Below are 16,780 nucleotides of genomic sequence, written 5' to 3'. Positions count from 1 at the left end.
TTAATGTTCTAGAAAAATATTAATTTTTATTAAAATGTTCTATTATTTTATGTTAACGATTACTCATTTATTTCAGCCCTTTGTATTCAGCATGTCTCTATCAAAATAAACCTACATTTCTCTGAAAATTAAAGCTTTTTTTTTTTGCGGCCCACATAAACTTAAACCTTGTTTATTTGGCCCGTGTTAGCCTTTGAGTTTGACGTACTTGCTGTACACATATCTACTACTGTGAAGTGAGTTAAATGTGGAGGTATAGAAACCAGGATAATGTTTGGGTAGAGGACCATAGGAAATGTGAGCATACTATATGATTTTATAGCCCTTATATCTTATAAAAGTAGTACCTATGTCCATTAGGATGTTTTTGCTGAATGGATAGGAGTGTTGCAGGCACTAGCACAAGGAATGATTAAGCCTTTAACTATGAAATGTGCTTCAGGTTTTAGGGAATACTGACCAATTTAGGCAGAGTAATTGGGGCGGGGGGAGTGGTCAATATTGACTTGTAAAGGGTTCTATGTCTTTTATTTTTCCCATGCCTGTAGATGAGGAGGCCCAGAGAACATTGGGTACTGAAGAAATTAAGTCAGAAAAATAAGGGAATTTTAAGGGGGAAGTGACTGGACGACTCAGGAGTATTTCTAAGGGGTATTACTCAAGTAATTAAAGGAAATCACCATAATATGGCATACTGGGTTATCAGAGTCTAAGAGATCGAGAAAAAGTCATTTGGGTATACATCTAATAGTAGTTTCCCATTGAGCTGAAAGGTCCCATCTGAATAGGTTAGGGAGCATGGAAGGACTGAAGAGAAAGATATGTTGAGAAGTTTAAGGGTCCACAAAGTATTAGAAGAAAAGGAGAGGATGTGTTTATTCACTTGCTAAGTTCCACCAATGTGATTTTTTTTTAGATTCCTGAGGGAAGGTGGTAGGAAACTAGAAGGAATTAATGGTAGATAGTGTGACTCTGGTGTCTACTAAAAATGAGATTAGATGAGCACTTATAAATAAACTAGAGGCCCAGTGAAGGAATTTATGCACCTTTGGGGGTGTGGCCTGCGGGGATTGGCCCGCTGTGGGAATGCCGCTCATCCTGGTCAGCCGAGCGGCACTCCCACTGTGGAAGCGCACTGACCATGTGAGGGAAGCTCCTGTGTTGAGCATCTGCCCCCTGGTGGTCAGTGTGCATCATAGCGACTGGTTGACCAGTCGTTCTGGTTGTTCCACCATTTGGTCGCTGGGGGTGTATGTGTGTGTGTGTGTGTGTGTGTGTGTGTGTGTGTGTGTGTGTGTGTATATAGTTTTCTCTCCTTGTTGATCCAAAGGTAATTTGGAATATTGTAAGATGCATTTTTTTGGAAGAAGGGAATAATTTTGTTTCTGATTGAGCAACTTGTTTAGCATTGTCAGATAAAAATACAGGAAGTTCAGTTACATTTCAATGTTAAATAAGCAATGAATGATATTTCAGTGTATGACCCACATATTTTATGCACTATACTATGCCTTGGCCTTACTTGTTGTTTGTCTAAATTCAAAATTTTTATTTTTACAAAATTTATATTTTAAAATATGTTTTTATTTGCTAAATCTGGCAACCCTAGTTGAGTGTTGTTGCCTGGCCAAAGCAGGACAGTTGCAGACTCAGTATCATGTCCTCTGCAATAGCTGCCAGTATCCATATCTTTTTGTGTTGTATTTGTGGAGGGTCTCATATTTCCTTCAAGCTGTTTAAATTATAACAAAAAATTTGTGGTGTATGCTTTTCTCTTGTTTACTATGCTCTCCACAAAATGCTAGACTGAAAAGTCTTGACTCCAAATGTTGTAACTCATGAAAGGGTACGATCTGCCAACCTATTTTATCCTTCAGAATAGCACCTGATGTTTCAGGCTAAGGCCATTAACAAAAAATATACAGATTGTTTTGGGGGTATAAACATTAATGGCCAACACTGAGTACTACTTTAAAGTGGTTTCTAATCAGTCCCTAAATTTAGAGACAGATTCATCATGCTCTTCTTAACAGGTTTGGATTATTCCTCAGTCAATGGAAGAGGAAAAACCCTTCAGGGATTCCTTTGAAGAGACTTTCTCCTATCTCTATGGCTGTGCATCCAGAGACAGATGAAGGTAGGGATCTAAAGCTGAGAGGGAACTAAGAAAGGGGAAAATAAGGAGAAAGAGGACATAGCAGAGGACAGAGAACAGGAGAGGAAGAAGGCCAGGACCGAATCTAATGGTAAGAGGCAGACACAGTTAGAAAGGATGAGGTTGTTTTAAGAGAGGACTCAATAGATTGAAATCTTTTTGAAATGTTTCTTTTCTCAGCTTCTCCATACCAGTTAAAGTTGTCCATTGTTAGGTAGCCATCTTATTTCCTTTTTGTTCTAAGGCATATGTCTTGACATGTCCCAAGAGTCTCAAATGGACCACTGCAATTCAAAATTGTCTTCCTCAAATGATTTGGAGAACCAAGATAACGGCGTAGGTAAATGCAGTATTCACCGCCTCCCACAATCACATCAAAATTACAACTAAAATACAGAACAACCATCATTCAGAACACCTGAAATCTGGCTGAAAGGAAGTCCTACACCTAGAGAAGTAAAGAAGAAAGTACATTGAGACTGGTAGGAGGGGTGGACGCACTGAACAGGCTTGTCTGACATCCACATATGTCATTTTTTTTTAAATTGGGAGGGATAGCTCCACTGCAGAGGCCTCACTGAGAAGCAAGGCATCTGAGCCATACACCAGACTCCTTGACCTGCTGGGGTCCAACCCCAGCAGGTCCAGGGGTCCCCAAAGGTGTTGACGGAGTCGGTGAAGACTATCCACCCTCTTCCTACGGTGGAGTCCTATCCGTCCCGAGTGCGGGGCGCTTACCTAGGGGTCCCTGTTCAGGCGCCAGATGCTGGGGTCCAACCCCAGCAGGTCCAGGGGTCCCCAAAGGTGTGGACAGCGTCGGCGAAGAAGGAATGACACAGAGACAGCGTTCAGTTGATCAACAGCCTAGCCAGGATCTCTAGCCAAGTTCTAGTCAGGATCTCCAGCGAAGTTCTGGTTAGGATCTCCAGCCAGGTTCTGTGTCCATGTTCTCTTAATAGGTTCTCTAGCCAGGTTCTGTAGCCATGTTCCCTTGCTAGGTTCTGTCCAGGTTCTCCAGCCAGGTTCGGTCACCAGGTTCTAGTCAGGTTCTTTTGCCATGTTCTATCCAGGTTCTGTAGCCAGGTTCTGTCTCTAGGTTCTTCAGCCAGGTTCTCTTGCTAGGTTCTGTCTCTAGGTTCTGTGTCCTGTTGTCTTGTTACATCTGTATTTATACCAGTTGATTCCAATCCTATCAATCTGTATTCCAAAGGTTAGGGCGTTTCTTATCTCCATTCCAGGGAGTAAAGATTATGTAGCTGAAGTGTGATTGTTCCTAGTTAAAGTGATTAACTACCCGCCTGGCACTTACTTAAGGGGTTTTATTCCCTCCCTAACTTCAGGGGAAAATCCCTACCTGGGGAAACAACCTTTCTCGGAGAGGTGACCTTGGTTAAAACACATAGTGCCAAGAAGGTGAGCAAACATATTAAGAACAGTATGCTATATACGCCAGGTCCCTTGAAACATATGCTGTGCAGATGTTCCTTCCCTGCAGCGACTGTGTCAAGCAGCAAGGATGGACCGGCTCCCAGCATTGACCCAGGGTTCCAGTGCTGGGAAAAGAAGTCCCTGTAACTTTGGGCTGTAAAAACCAGTGGGGATTGTGGCTGAGTGACACTGAGGCTGCTGGAGTTGCAGTCAGTTACTCTTAAAGTACTGGTGCATGAACTTACACGGGCTCACTCCCTCTGAGCTCCAACACTGGGCAGCAGCATTGGATATACAGGGAGGAACTGATTGTCTGGCATTTGGGCAGGATCACAGGGGCAGCTTTCTCCAAGATGGGGGTACTCTCAGGGGTCATGGTTCCTGTGCTGGAACCTCCCCTGTTGCAGAGCTGATTGGCAGCCACATCTGAGTTTCTATCAGCCTGGCTCCCACGGTTCGCTCCACCCTGGTGATTCCCTGAGAGTCTGCCCCATCCAATTTGCAGACCCACCCAAGCTGTTTGCATCAGTTTGCCCATATGAATGGCCTGTCCTGGTTTAGGCTTCAGACTTTCCTAAAATCTTTCAAACAAGCAGCAGCTGGCATCAGTGTGCCCCACACCTATCGTTAAGAGGCCCAAGACCTGGCACTAGCACCAGCTGGTCCTCACAGCCAATTGACCTGGAGGTCAACTCCCATTGACACCAACAGCAATCAAGGCTCAACTACAATAATACTGTACACACAGCCCACACAGGGGGCACATCTAGAGTGCTGAGTTCAGGTGACAGGGGAAATGGGGGGAGTAAAAGGGGACATCTGTAATACTCTCCACAGTAAAGATTTTTTAAAAAGCAAAATTTCCTTCCTTTAAATCACTCTGCTTAGCCCATAATAGCCCATAATATAAGAAACCCAGCATAGAGGAAGGGAGACAGGACTCTATTTACCTTAGAATTGTCATCTCATTCTCTGCTCTCAGAGAACCTGAAAGGTCAGAGAACCCAAAAAGACAAAAAGGAAATCGAGGCAATGATTTCAATCTGACAAAAGATTTAACCCTTTTAAAGAAGCAAAGCCTGCAACTTGTGTGCTTCAACAAAGAGCTGGAGCACATCCAGAGTTACTACTTGATCCAATAGGAGCCTCCAAGAAGGGAGGAAGTGGCTTCTGGACTTGCTCTATCCTTATCTGAAACCTTAGTAAGCTAGAGGGCTTCTCCAGACCCAGTCTGAGTCATAGTGCCAGATTGTCAAAGACAGAAACAGTTAAAGTAATTCAAATAGAGGTTACATGCTTTATTCAGGTGACGTGCATCTGGGAGCACATCAATATGCAACTCCCTGAGCCGAAGCAGAACTGGGTCTTTTATAAAACAAAGAAGAGAGGGGTACAGGACTATGGCCTTGTCTCAATTGCAGTTTTCTTTATTTGTAAATGCTGCACAACTTGCAGTCAGAATTGTTTCAGCTTATCACAACTTTCTCAGGATTGTTGGTGCAATCTCATTTTGGCTGCTCTCAGAACAGCTCTTCTGAAAGCTATCTCTATAAGCCTGCGGGTTGTCTGTTAACTGTTTAATGCCAGTTAAGGTAGAGGGGATAGAGCTGGAAAAGAAGGAAAACAATAAGAGGAAATAAAAAGAAGACAATATTCCAACCAAGGAAAAACTGGTGTCTACTTAATTATTTTACAATTGTTCTAAGCTTCTACCATTTAAGCACTCTTCATTCAGGTACACAAATTCTCAAGTTCAAATCTTGGAGTTTTCCCTCTACCTGCAGCCCATTTCTAATTATTCTAGTGCTTCCCCCAATGCTCCTCTGCACCCCAATTTTGTTGCCTTCATATCCTTCGCCCCATAGCCACAGGAGAGATCATATCTGTTGGATGCAGAGCATGAAACCAGAGAAGGCTTCATGGAGGAGGCTGTATCTGAGCTAGGGCTTGATAAATTGGACAGGATCTGCCTGGGCAGAAAGAGAAGGAAAGACCTTCAAGTAGGAGCCAATAGTATTGAATTTGTTCATTTTTCAAATAAAGTGTTATGAAGGGCCTTATTTTTGCCAAACATTGTCAGGCACTGACTGGGTAAGAGTGTGGGTTTTGAGAACAAAGACTCAAACTCCAAGCCTTGCCACTTCCTGGCCATACTTGGGGGTGGGGATCAGACATAACATAATCAATGAAACAGTCAGAGTGGAGACTAATGGATTGGAGAGCAAAAGCCCTGTTTAAGGGAAACAACTCGTGCTCAGATACTGGTAGTCATAGCCTTGTGGGCTAGTCAGGTGTGATATTCTGATGTTTCAAGAAAAGCTAAAATTCTGGATTTTATGTGAAGTGTTTTAATTTTTAAAATATTAGCCACTACATTTCAAAGAATAAGTTTATAGGTCAAATTATACACATCTGGTGGCTGGTTCTCTCTGCACTTGACATGTTTGTCCCCTCTGGCTTACTGTCTTAACTCTGTACTTATTACAGTAGTCAAGGCCCTCCAGCTAGCACCTTTGCTTCATCACCAGCCTTATTTCTCCCTATGTCTCTCCTTCCCTGCCACTTTTTTGGCCCAACACTATAAAATTGTTGCCCAGATGAGCCTTTATGCTTGTAAACATGTTATTCAAGTGCACATCCTCAATTCAATTATCTTCTCCTGACTAGCATCTCCTATTCTTTAAGAGCCATCTCTTTTGAGAAGCCTTCACTAAATCCTTCTCTGTGCTTCCAAAACCCCTGGGTAATACTATACTGTATTGTCGTTCCTTGTCTACTTTTCCACTAGTTGGAATATGCTATGCCTGGGACATAAGGGCATGTAAAAAAGATTTGTTTGGTAAATGAATACTGTCACTTGCTATATTGAAATATGCACCAATAAAAACATAGAAGTCCCCTTCTCTATCCACTCATCCATTTATCCAGCAAATATTTGTTCAGCACCTATTATGTATCAGGAGCTCTTCTGAGTGATGGAGATAAAAGAATAAACATGCCAGACAAAGTCCTTGTCTTCAAGTATCTCATATTTTAGTATGAGAAGACCATAAAGATATGTAATATAATGTAGGATGGTGACAAATGCTATGAGGAGAAAATAAAAGTAAGGTAGGGGTTTATAGAATGACAAGTGCATTTTCAGAGTATATTTGGGGAAGGTGACATTTGAGCAAAGATTTGTGGAAAGGAGGAAGCAAACAATACAGATACCCGGAGAAGAGCATAGCAGGAACAGTAATTGTAAAGGTCCTTGGGGGGAGCATAATGGGCATGTTTGAAGAATAGCAGGGAGGCCAGAATAGTTACAGAGGAATGAGCAAAGGGAAAGTGGTGAGAGATGAGATCAGAGAAATAATGGAGGGCTAGACCATGTTATCATCACCCCCCTCAACCACCCATTGAATGCAAAGCCTAGTTGAATAATGGAGTAAGAAATTTCAGCCCTACTAAGATGTGTGATGGCAGTGCCAGGAAGATATGTATAGGTCAAAACAGCTTTCCCCACATAGATATGCTTCTTTTAGTGCTCTCTCTATCCAGAGTTGTTACCACAATGCCCTCAGATGCAGGTCCTACTGGAGAACAGGCACTGTTTGCCTTGGGAGGGTCATGAACTGGTGGAGATTGGCCAAACTTATTTCCTGCTGGTTGGGGCTGGGACCAGGCTGCATACCTCCACCCAGTTGCAAAGAACTCTGGAGCTGTTATTCATCAGATACACTGCTATTTAGAACTAGTCTTGAGTTTACTACCTCTACACCTTTTCCTGTCCTAGTAAGTCATACCAAAAGAGTCAGGTGAACTGTGCTCTACTCTCTAAAATGAGTTGTGAGACCCAGGACAAATTCGGTGCTCTGAAAATGAAGAATTTGGACTTGATGTTTTAGTGCTGTCATACCATGCCTGTCTTGACTCTTTTTGTGTGATGAACCTCCTGCTTTCTAAATGTGAAGTGGGCCTTTTATGGCTCTCTTCACATAGCTGCACCCAGGTGTGAGTATAACTATGAATATGTATGGTGCTTATTCAGAACAGTGACCAGGGTAGGTTTTGACTGGAACCCCATGGTCTCTTCTCCCAATGTCTCCACCCCCCACAGCTTCTCCTTTACCTGCTATTCCATTAATCACTCCTCACAAGCAAAGGTGAAAGGCTGTCACCAAGGGTGACCTCTAGGAGCCAGCAGGCCCACACACCCACCGCACCCAAGCAGGACTTCATCGTCCTCCTGGAAAACAAAAAGAAAGAATATCTCCTCTGAGAGACATACAAACAGGTTCTGAGACTGTCAGAAAACTGCCAGGGGAGATTCAGGCAGGCTCACTACTGAGTGGCCCTGAGCAGCTCCAGAGCACAAAGACCCAGGGGCAATTAGGAAGCTCAGTGCCTGGGAATGTTGTAATGGATGGTGGCTCTTAAGAGAAACTTAGTCATTCTCACAGCTTGGTTTTGGGCTAACTGCTGTGCAAATTCTTACTCAGCTGTGGAGTTTTTAGATCTCAAGGCATTGTTTAAACTTCTAAATGTGCAGGAAGAGGAGGACACAATTTTCAAGGCCTGAAAACTCAGGGAAAGCCTGCACATTCCTGTTTTGCTGATCTCAGTTCTGTGCTTCCCCCAGAGCTATTGCTGCAGAGGTTTATGGGAGCCCTAAGGCCTCTTTCCCATCAGAAGTAGTGAACTGGACAGGACGACTTGAGGGAGTGGAGGATGCTTTGGGGATAATGAGTCTAGGGGCAGCCCAGTGACCCAGCACCTAGAACCAAAGAGGGACTCCGAGTAAGGGAAGTGGACAAATACTTGCCTTAGACTCTAAAGCTTAGTGCATGCTGTGACCTTAGTCAGGTCTGGCTTCCAAGCCCAAATTGCTTTTTTATGAGTTTTCTTTGTAAATATAGGGGCATGTTAGGAACCAGGAGGTTCTTTTCACTTTAAACTAGTAGTCACAAGATCGAGTTAAATGAGCCAGTAGTAAGCAGCAAGGGGTGGTAGGGACTGTGGCAACAAGAAGGTACACACCCCATTTGAAGGCAACAGCCCCTCTTCAGCTCTCCTCAATTCCTGCCATGCTGCAATCTGCCTGGATGGCCCCATCCACCAGTTGGTTTTGTTTGTTTGTTTTTTTAAAACCTTACCTGATGATATTTTTCCATTGATTTTTAGAGAGAGTGAAAGAGAGTGGGACATGCAGAGAGAAATATCGATGTGAGAGAAACAATTGATTGGTTGCCTCCTGCACAAGCCAGGGCCAGGGCCTGGCTGGGAAGCAGCCTGCAACTGCAGCACATGCCCTTGACCAGAATTGAACCCGGGACCCTTCGGTCTGCAGGCCAATGCACTATCCACTGAGCCAAACTGGCTAGGGCACCACCAGTTATTTTTTAAGAGAAAGATAATCTTTACACAATGATTTTAGAAATTTCCCATGTTTTAATATTGATGATGAATTACATTTCTATTTATACAACAAGCACATGTATTGTGCTTACTAAATGAAGGCACTACTCTGAACACTTTGCTGCTGGGGTCCAACCCCAGCAGGTCCAGGGGCCCCCAAAGGTGTGGACGGAGTTGGCGAAGAAGGAATGACATGGAGTCAGCATTCAGATGATCATCATAGCGAGGTTCTCTAGCCAGGTTCTGTGTCTAGGTTCTTCAGTCAGGTTCGGTCGCCAGATTCTGTAGCCAGATTCTTCAGCCAGGTTCTGTATAGGTTCTCCAGCCAAGTTCTGTAGCCAGGTTCTGCCCAGGATCTTTTGCCATGTTCTCTCGCTAGGTTCTGTCTCTAGGTTCTGTGTTCTGTTGTCTTATTACATCTGTATTTATACCAGTTGATTCCAATCCTATCAATCTGTATTCCAAAGGTTAGGGCGTTTCTTATCTCCATTCCAGGGAGTAAAGATTATGTAGCTTAAGCGTGATTGTTTGTAGTTAAAGTGATTAACTACCCGCCTGGCACTTAGTTAAGGGGTTTTATCCCCTCCCTAACTTTGGGGGAAAATCCCTACCTGGGGAAACAACCTTTCTCAGAGAGGTGACCTTGGTTAAAACACATAGCACTAAGGCAGGGGTGGGCAAACTTTTTGACTTGAGGGCCACAATGGGTTCTTAAACTGGACCAGAGGGCCGGAACAAAAGCATGAATGGAGTGTTTGTGTGAACTAATATAAATTCAAAGTAAACATCATTACAGAAAAAGGTACGGTCTTTTTTTTTTTTAGTTTTATTCATTTCAAACGGGCCGGATCCAGCCCGCGGGCCATAGTTTGCCCACGGCTGCACTAAGGGGAGCAAACATATTAAGAACAGTATACTATATACGCCAGGTCCCTTGAAACATATGCTGTGCAGATGTTCCTTCCCTGCAGCGACTGTGTCAAGCAGCAAGGATGGACCGGCTTTCGGCACTTTGCAAATAATTAACTTACCTAATTCTTTTAAAAATATATTTTTATTGATTTCAGACAGGAAGGGAGAGGGAGAGAGAGATAGAAACATCAATGATGAGAGAGAATCACTGATTGGCTGCCTCCAGCACACCCCCCGCTGGGAATCAAGCCGGCAACCTGGTCATGTGCCCTGACACGAAATCTAACCATGACCTCCTGGTTTATAGAGCCAGGCTTACCGATTGTAGTCAATGATCTTTGTCAGTATGCTGTGCTGCTTCATTAAAACTAGCTAATGAGCTCAGCCGGCATGGCTCAGTGGTTGAGTGTTGACCCATGCACCAAGAGGAAGGCTGGTTCGATTCCTAGTCAGGGCACATGCTGGGGTTGAAGGCTGATCCCCAGTAGGGGTCGTGCAGGAGGCAGCAGATCAATGTTTCTCTTTCATCAATGTTTCTATCTCTCCCTCTTCCTTCCTTCTCTCTAAAATAATTTTTAAAAAAACCTAGTTAATGAGCAAACAAAAAAACAGCAAAAGCAAAGCACACACAAAACCAAGCACTGGATAAAAACCAAGCAGACAAGTAAACATAAAACAGGTCTTTTGCATGCTTCCCCTGTTTTAAACCAAAATTCAACAGGATTTTCCACCTTTGACATTTTCTCCTGATTTGTTGGGGACAAACTTCTTCAAACCTGGCCCCCATTTTAACAATGCTCTTTTGTAGATATTCCCAACACTGATTTCCTTCCAGCGCTTCTATAAAGCAACCTGGATGCTTTGCCTTGTGTCATTCTTGCCCTCTGAAATACTACCTCTCTCTTTTCATTGTCCATTCTAGAGTTTTACCTTAAAAAAGTTCTGTCCCAATCCTCCCAGAACCCCTCTCTTCTGCCATTTGGAACCCATGAAAGAAACTCATTCTGCAATGAGGATTTGGGGGCTCATAGCCATGCCTTGCAATGGCCCACATTCCCCTTTATGTATATGTATTTGTTTTCTGTGTTGCATAAGGCAGCCTTTTATAATCACATATTTCTTAATATTAATCCCTGATTTGTGTGTATTTGTCTTGTCTTCACAGCAAGAGTGTCAGCCAGGAAAGCTGGGGCTGTGTTGACTATGTATTCTACTGTCCTTTGTTCAGTGCCAAGAGGTCACACCACATAATCTGCAAGGGCATGGGCTTTGAAGCAGTCACATTTGGGCCCAAGCCCTGCCTCCACCACTTACAAACTGTGTGACCAATAAAAACTAATTTTAATTCTTTGAAATTCATTTTCTTCATATGTAAAATGAGGAATATAACTAATACCTCCTTAATGGGTTATTATGAGACATAATGCATATAAAATGCTTAACCTAGGGCCTGTCATTTAGTGAACCTTCAGCATTTGGCAGCTTTTATTACTATGTCACAGGTACCATCAATCAGCTCAATAGCTGAGAAACTCTTCAATCTCTTGGATCCAAAAGGATCTCTGGTTTTTATGGTTAATTTCACTCAGGAGGCAGCAGATCAATTTTAGACATGTCAAATAGGACTGGCTAAAAAAAAAAATGCAGAGCCTTGCAAGTATACAATTAGAATGTGATTGTTCCCCCTTCAAATCAAGCTTGGCTTCTCCCTATTAGAAGAAATTAGAGGGTCTAGAACAGGGGTGGGCAAACTTTTTGACTCGAGGGCCACAATGGGTTCTTAAACTGGACCAGAGGGCCGGAACAAAAGCATGGATGGAGTGTTTGTGTGAACTAATATAAATTCAAAGTAAACATCATTACATAAAAGGGTACAGTCTTTTTTTTCAATAGTTTTATTCATTTCAAACGGGCCGGATCCAGCCAGCGGGCCGTAGTTTGCCCACGGCTGGTCTAGAACCTCTTCAGGTGAAACAGGTATGTACGTGTGTGTGTGTGTGTGTGTGTGTGTGTGTGTGTGTGTGTGTGTGTGCATGTGGGCATGCACATGTACATATGCACATGCTTGTGCCTTCACATATGTGTTTTTTCAAAGCAGAATCTATGACATGTGTTTGTACAGTGTGTCAACACAAATTGCCTAGGGGTAGGCTTCCTCAAACATTTTAATGTACACAGTAGGTTGAGTCACACTATCGGTTAACATAGAGTTCCTGGTACTAACCCTTTCCAGTCTCCCTACTATCGCTAGGTAAGCAATCCCAGGCTACTTAACACAAGCTGACTCATACTTATTGTTAAAACACGACTTCTCAAAAGAGACTTTCTGCATGATTCTTCCTTCTAGGACAGGAAACAAACATTTCCAAAATTCAAGAGGACAGAAACCTCCATGACTCTATCCAAATATACTTCTGAAGTGTCTTTGCTTCACAGCCTTACTGGAGGCCACTTCCGGCAGTTCTCTGGAAGATTCTGGAGGAATACCAGTAAGGTGTCCAGCACATTTAGGGACTTTGTGTTCACACCACATTAGTGGCCAGGAAAAATTCCAGTTCTTACACATGGGGATGGGAGGGAGAAGGGGGAGTTTTTCACTGCACAAGCCCATCACAGAGTTCAATTGAGAGTTTCTCTTCTAGAATCCCTAGTCTGGAAGTCCTGGCCTTTTGGCTTGCAGTGATGGCGAACCTATGACATGCGTGTCAGAGGTGACACGCGAACTCATTTTTTTGGTTGATTTTTCTTTGTTAAGTGGCATTTAAATATATAAAATAAATATCAAAAATATACATCTTTGTTTTACTATGGTTGCAAATATCAAAAAATTTCTATATGTGATACAGCACCAGAGTTAAGTTAGGGTTTTTCAAAATGCTGACACGCTGAGCTCAAAAGGTTCGCCATCACTGGCTTAGAGAATTGTAGAATTATGTGCCACTTTTTTTCTTAAAATATATTTTTATTGATTTCAGAGAGGAAGGTAGATGGAGAGAGAGAGATAGAAACATCAATGATGAGAGAGAATCATTGATTGGCTGCCTCCTGCGTGCCGCCCCCCCCAACCCAGGCATGTGCCCTGACCTGGAACTGAACCATGACCTCCTGGTTCATAGGTTGATGCACAGCTACTGAGCTACACCGGCCAGGCTGTGCCACTTCTTTTTATTGCTTCCAAGGCAACTCAGTTATAACCAGGTATAAGGAAATTTATTGTTGATGATGATGATAATGCTATTGTAGGTTTGTTTTTCAATAGATATACCAGGTAATGCATATTCAAATAAGAGATATCCTTTCAAATAGTCACTTTGCTATACCATGAACTTGAAAAAGTGAATTCACCAACCATTACTAGGCCGTGTCCTTAAAGTCACAGTATACCATAAATTAAGTGCATGTGTCCTGGTTACCAGCTGACTTGGGCTGAGGTCCTGTTTCTGCCATTTATGTGATCTTCCAAAAAAGTCTCTCTGAGCCTAATTTTTAGCCATAAGGATGTTACCAGGGACTGAGGCTTTGATCAGCAAGAGCCTTACTTGTGAAAAAGATCACTGGCAGGCATTTCACAATAAGAAAATGGTAAAGCAAAATAAAAATGGCTGCTCACTAAATGTGGCAATTAAGGACAGGGAGGGGGAGCAGGAGCCAACAGGTACTGCCCACTAAAGAAAACTGAAAACTACCTAATTGTGCATGTGAAATAGGATGTGGTTTATACAACAGAAATATTTGAAGTTAGCTGAGAGAGGTGAGAATATGAGTCCTGAGTCTACTATTGCTATATATGAGATTTATGCAAATTGCTTACTTTCCCTGTGCTTCTATTTCTTCACCTATAAAATGGGAATAATAATACTACCTACCTCATCAGGCTGTGAAGAGGATTAAGTCAGTCTCTCTCTCTCTCTCTCTCTCTCTCTCTCTCTCTCTCTCTGTAAAATCACCTAACCGTAGTGCTTATTCTCCTTAAGAGCTTGCATTCTTTGAGGCATGAAGAGGACCAGTATATAAATAGGTATGTTATCCTTTAAATGCTGTGAAAAAAGTGTTCTGTAACTGAAGCTGTTAAGGTGAGATCATATCATGAGAGAATTAGGAGACAATATATGAAGGATTTAGTTTTGTGACAAGGCTCCCACAATGAGTAGATTTTGAACAATTAGACTTGGTGGGGTTGGCAATCTAGGAGGAGGGGATAACCTTGTAAAAGCACAGGGGTGAAAAGGTGAGGCATATGTTCAGGGAACAGGGAATATTCAGTTTTGTTTTGCTGACCACTTGTAAAACTGCAGCCAGCTCTGGCATTCTTTGGTGTTACAAATAGCAAAAAATAGACAGGAAAGGTAGGTTGGTTGCTTATTGACTGCCAGATAAAAATGCTTATGTGTAAGCCAAAAGTGATGGAGTCATTGAAGCATTTTGAGTATAAGAATGACACAATTAAATTGAACTTTAGGAAAATGTATACCGCAGGGATATTGAGGCCAGGAGGGAGACTAGGATGCTGCTGAAACCATCTAAATAGGGACTGAAGAGAAGCTTTCAGTAGGATTTTATGCTAGTGGCATGGCAGGGTGAATAAAAGCAGGAGTCAAGAATACCCCAGTGAAGAATTATAACAGGGCCATGAGCAACAGAGGTTGGAAGCGCAGGTTTAGAGACAGAGATATAAGTGAAAAGGCAGTTGGGAAAAGCAATGAACCTCGAATGGTTCTGTGATTGTACAGGGAACTTTTGAAATACCTTCTTTGGAACCATTCCAACAGAAATTAATTAAAATCTTTAAGCTCTAAGTACTGATTAGATTTCACCTTTCTATATGTAATTCAAAAATTTAAAGATCATACAAATATGTATAAAGAATTCTAATAAATTCTGATTTTCCATGATGACTACTTCAATGATCAAAAACTGCATATGAAAAGCTTTACTCCCAAATTTCTGTGTCTATCTTTATCTCTGTCTGTCTTTCTGTCTCTCTCTCTCTGATTCTGGTGCCATAAGAATAGCCTTTGCCTGTCTCTTGGAAACCCAAGACTGCCTTCTCAGCCAGCTCCCAAGCCACACAAAGACAGCAGGCTCATTACTTTATAATTATGCCTCATTTCTTGACCACAAAAGAACATTACTTAACTTAATCACCCACCTTCTTCATTAGAATGAGCCATGAATGACCTAGCTATTTCCAAAGAGCAGATTCCCTCAATGGGTAATAATTTTCTCCTATTTAGGACATTAGAACATTAAAAAACACTTCACCTTATCTCATACAATACAAAAAATAAATTCCAACTAAATCAATTCCAGATTCATAAGTTGATTCACTTAACAACTATTTATTAAGCACCCGCTATGTGAAAGGCACTATTTTAGTCCCTTAGAATGAACTGAGAACACAACAAACAGAAATATCTGCCCCCTGAAACTTCATTCTAGTGAAAAACTAAACAATGAGTAAACTGTATATGTTATAAGGTAATACGTGCTACGGAAAATGAAAAAGGTAGGGCTGGAGTAAGGAAAGCTGTTTTAAAATGTGTGAACAAGGGAGGTGTTGTTGAAAACTAACATTTAAGCAAAGATTTGAGGAAGATGGGGGAGTTGGCCCTATTGATATCTGGGGTTAAAGTGTCACAAACAGAGGCAACTGACAGAGCAAATGCACTAAAAAGTGGGAGCATGCCTGGTTAGTTCAAGGATCAACAAGAATAGTGTGGCTGGAGCAGAGTGAGAAGGGGAAGAATGGTAGGAGGTGAAGATGGAGAGGTGGTGGAGTGGGTGAAGCAGATTATTTTAGGGTCTTCTAAGATATTTTAAATACTTTGTGGCTTTTACTCTGAGAGGAATTGGGAACTATTGGAGGATCTTGAGCAAAAGTGAGATGTGATCTGACTTACATATAAAAGGATCATTCTGGCTGCTGTAATAATAGACTGTAAGGGAAGATGGAGGAAGCACAGAGGCCAGTTAGGAAGCTATTTCAGTGATCTAGGCAACTGATGCTGGTGGCTCAAACCAGGGTGGCAGCAGTGAAGTGAGAAAGTAGTCAGAGTCTGGATATATTTTGAACACAAACCCCGAAAGAATTTGCTGATAAATTAATTAGATGTGGTACATGAGAGGAGAAGAGTCAAGGATAACACAAAGACTTTTGGCCTGAGCAATGGAAGGACAAAGTTGCCATAACTGAAAGTCAGGACAAAATTATAGAAGCATTAGAAAGAATATAATGATATGATAATATATAATGGTACTTCTATAGTCTTGGATTGGGAAAGGCTTTCTTAGGCAAGATATGAAACTCAGAAGCTACAAAAAAAAGTTGCTAGATTTAATTACAACAAAATGCAAAATTTTTTATGGTAAAAACATACTTTTTAAAATTTATTTTTATTGAATTTATTGGGGTGACATTGATTAATAAAATTATATAGGTTTAAGATGTACTATAATATGTCATCTATATATTGTACTGTGTGTTCATTACCCCAAGTCATGTCTCTTTACATCATTATTTAACCCCTCTTTACCCTCTCCTACCTCTCTCTACCCCCATTTCCCTCTGGTAAGGAGATAATTTTTTAAAGTGATGGAATGAAAGAAAGTATTTATGATGTATATACCAAATTCATATTAAGATTCATAAACTATAAACTTCCACAATATTAAAAGATAACTCAATGGAAAAATGCTCTAAGGCCACAAACAGGCAATTCACAGGTAAATGAACACCAATTAGGCCAGTATACCTATGATAAAAGGTTGACTTCATTAGAGAGATACAGATTAAAACAACAATTTTCACCTATGATACTAATAACAATAAAACACTGATAATTTTTATTGTTGACAAGGCCGTGAAGAAACAGGTATGCTTATATA

Source organism: Myotis myotis, unplaced genomic scaffold (assembly GCF_014108235.1).
Source record: "Myotis myotis isolate mMyoMyo1 unplaced genomic scaffold, mMyoMyo1.p scaffold_m19_p_4, whole genome shotgun sequence".
Classification (NCBI taxonomy): Eukaryota; Metazoa; Chordata; class Mammalia; order Chiroptera; family Vespertilionidae; genus Myotis; species Myotis myotis.
This window is presented reverse-complemented; position numbering follows the sequence as displayed.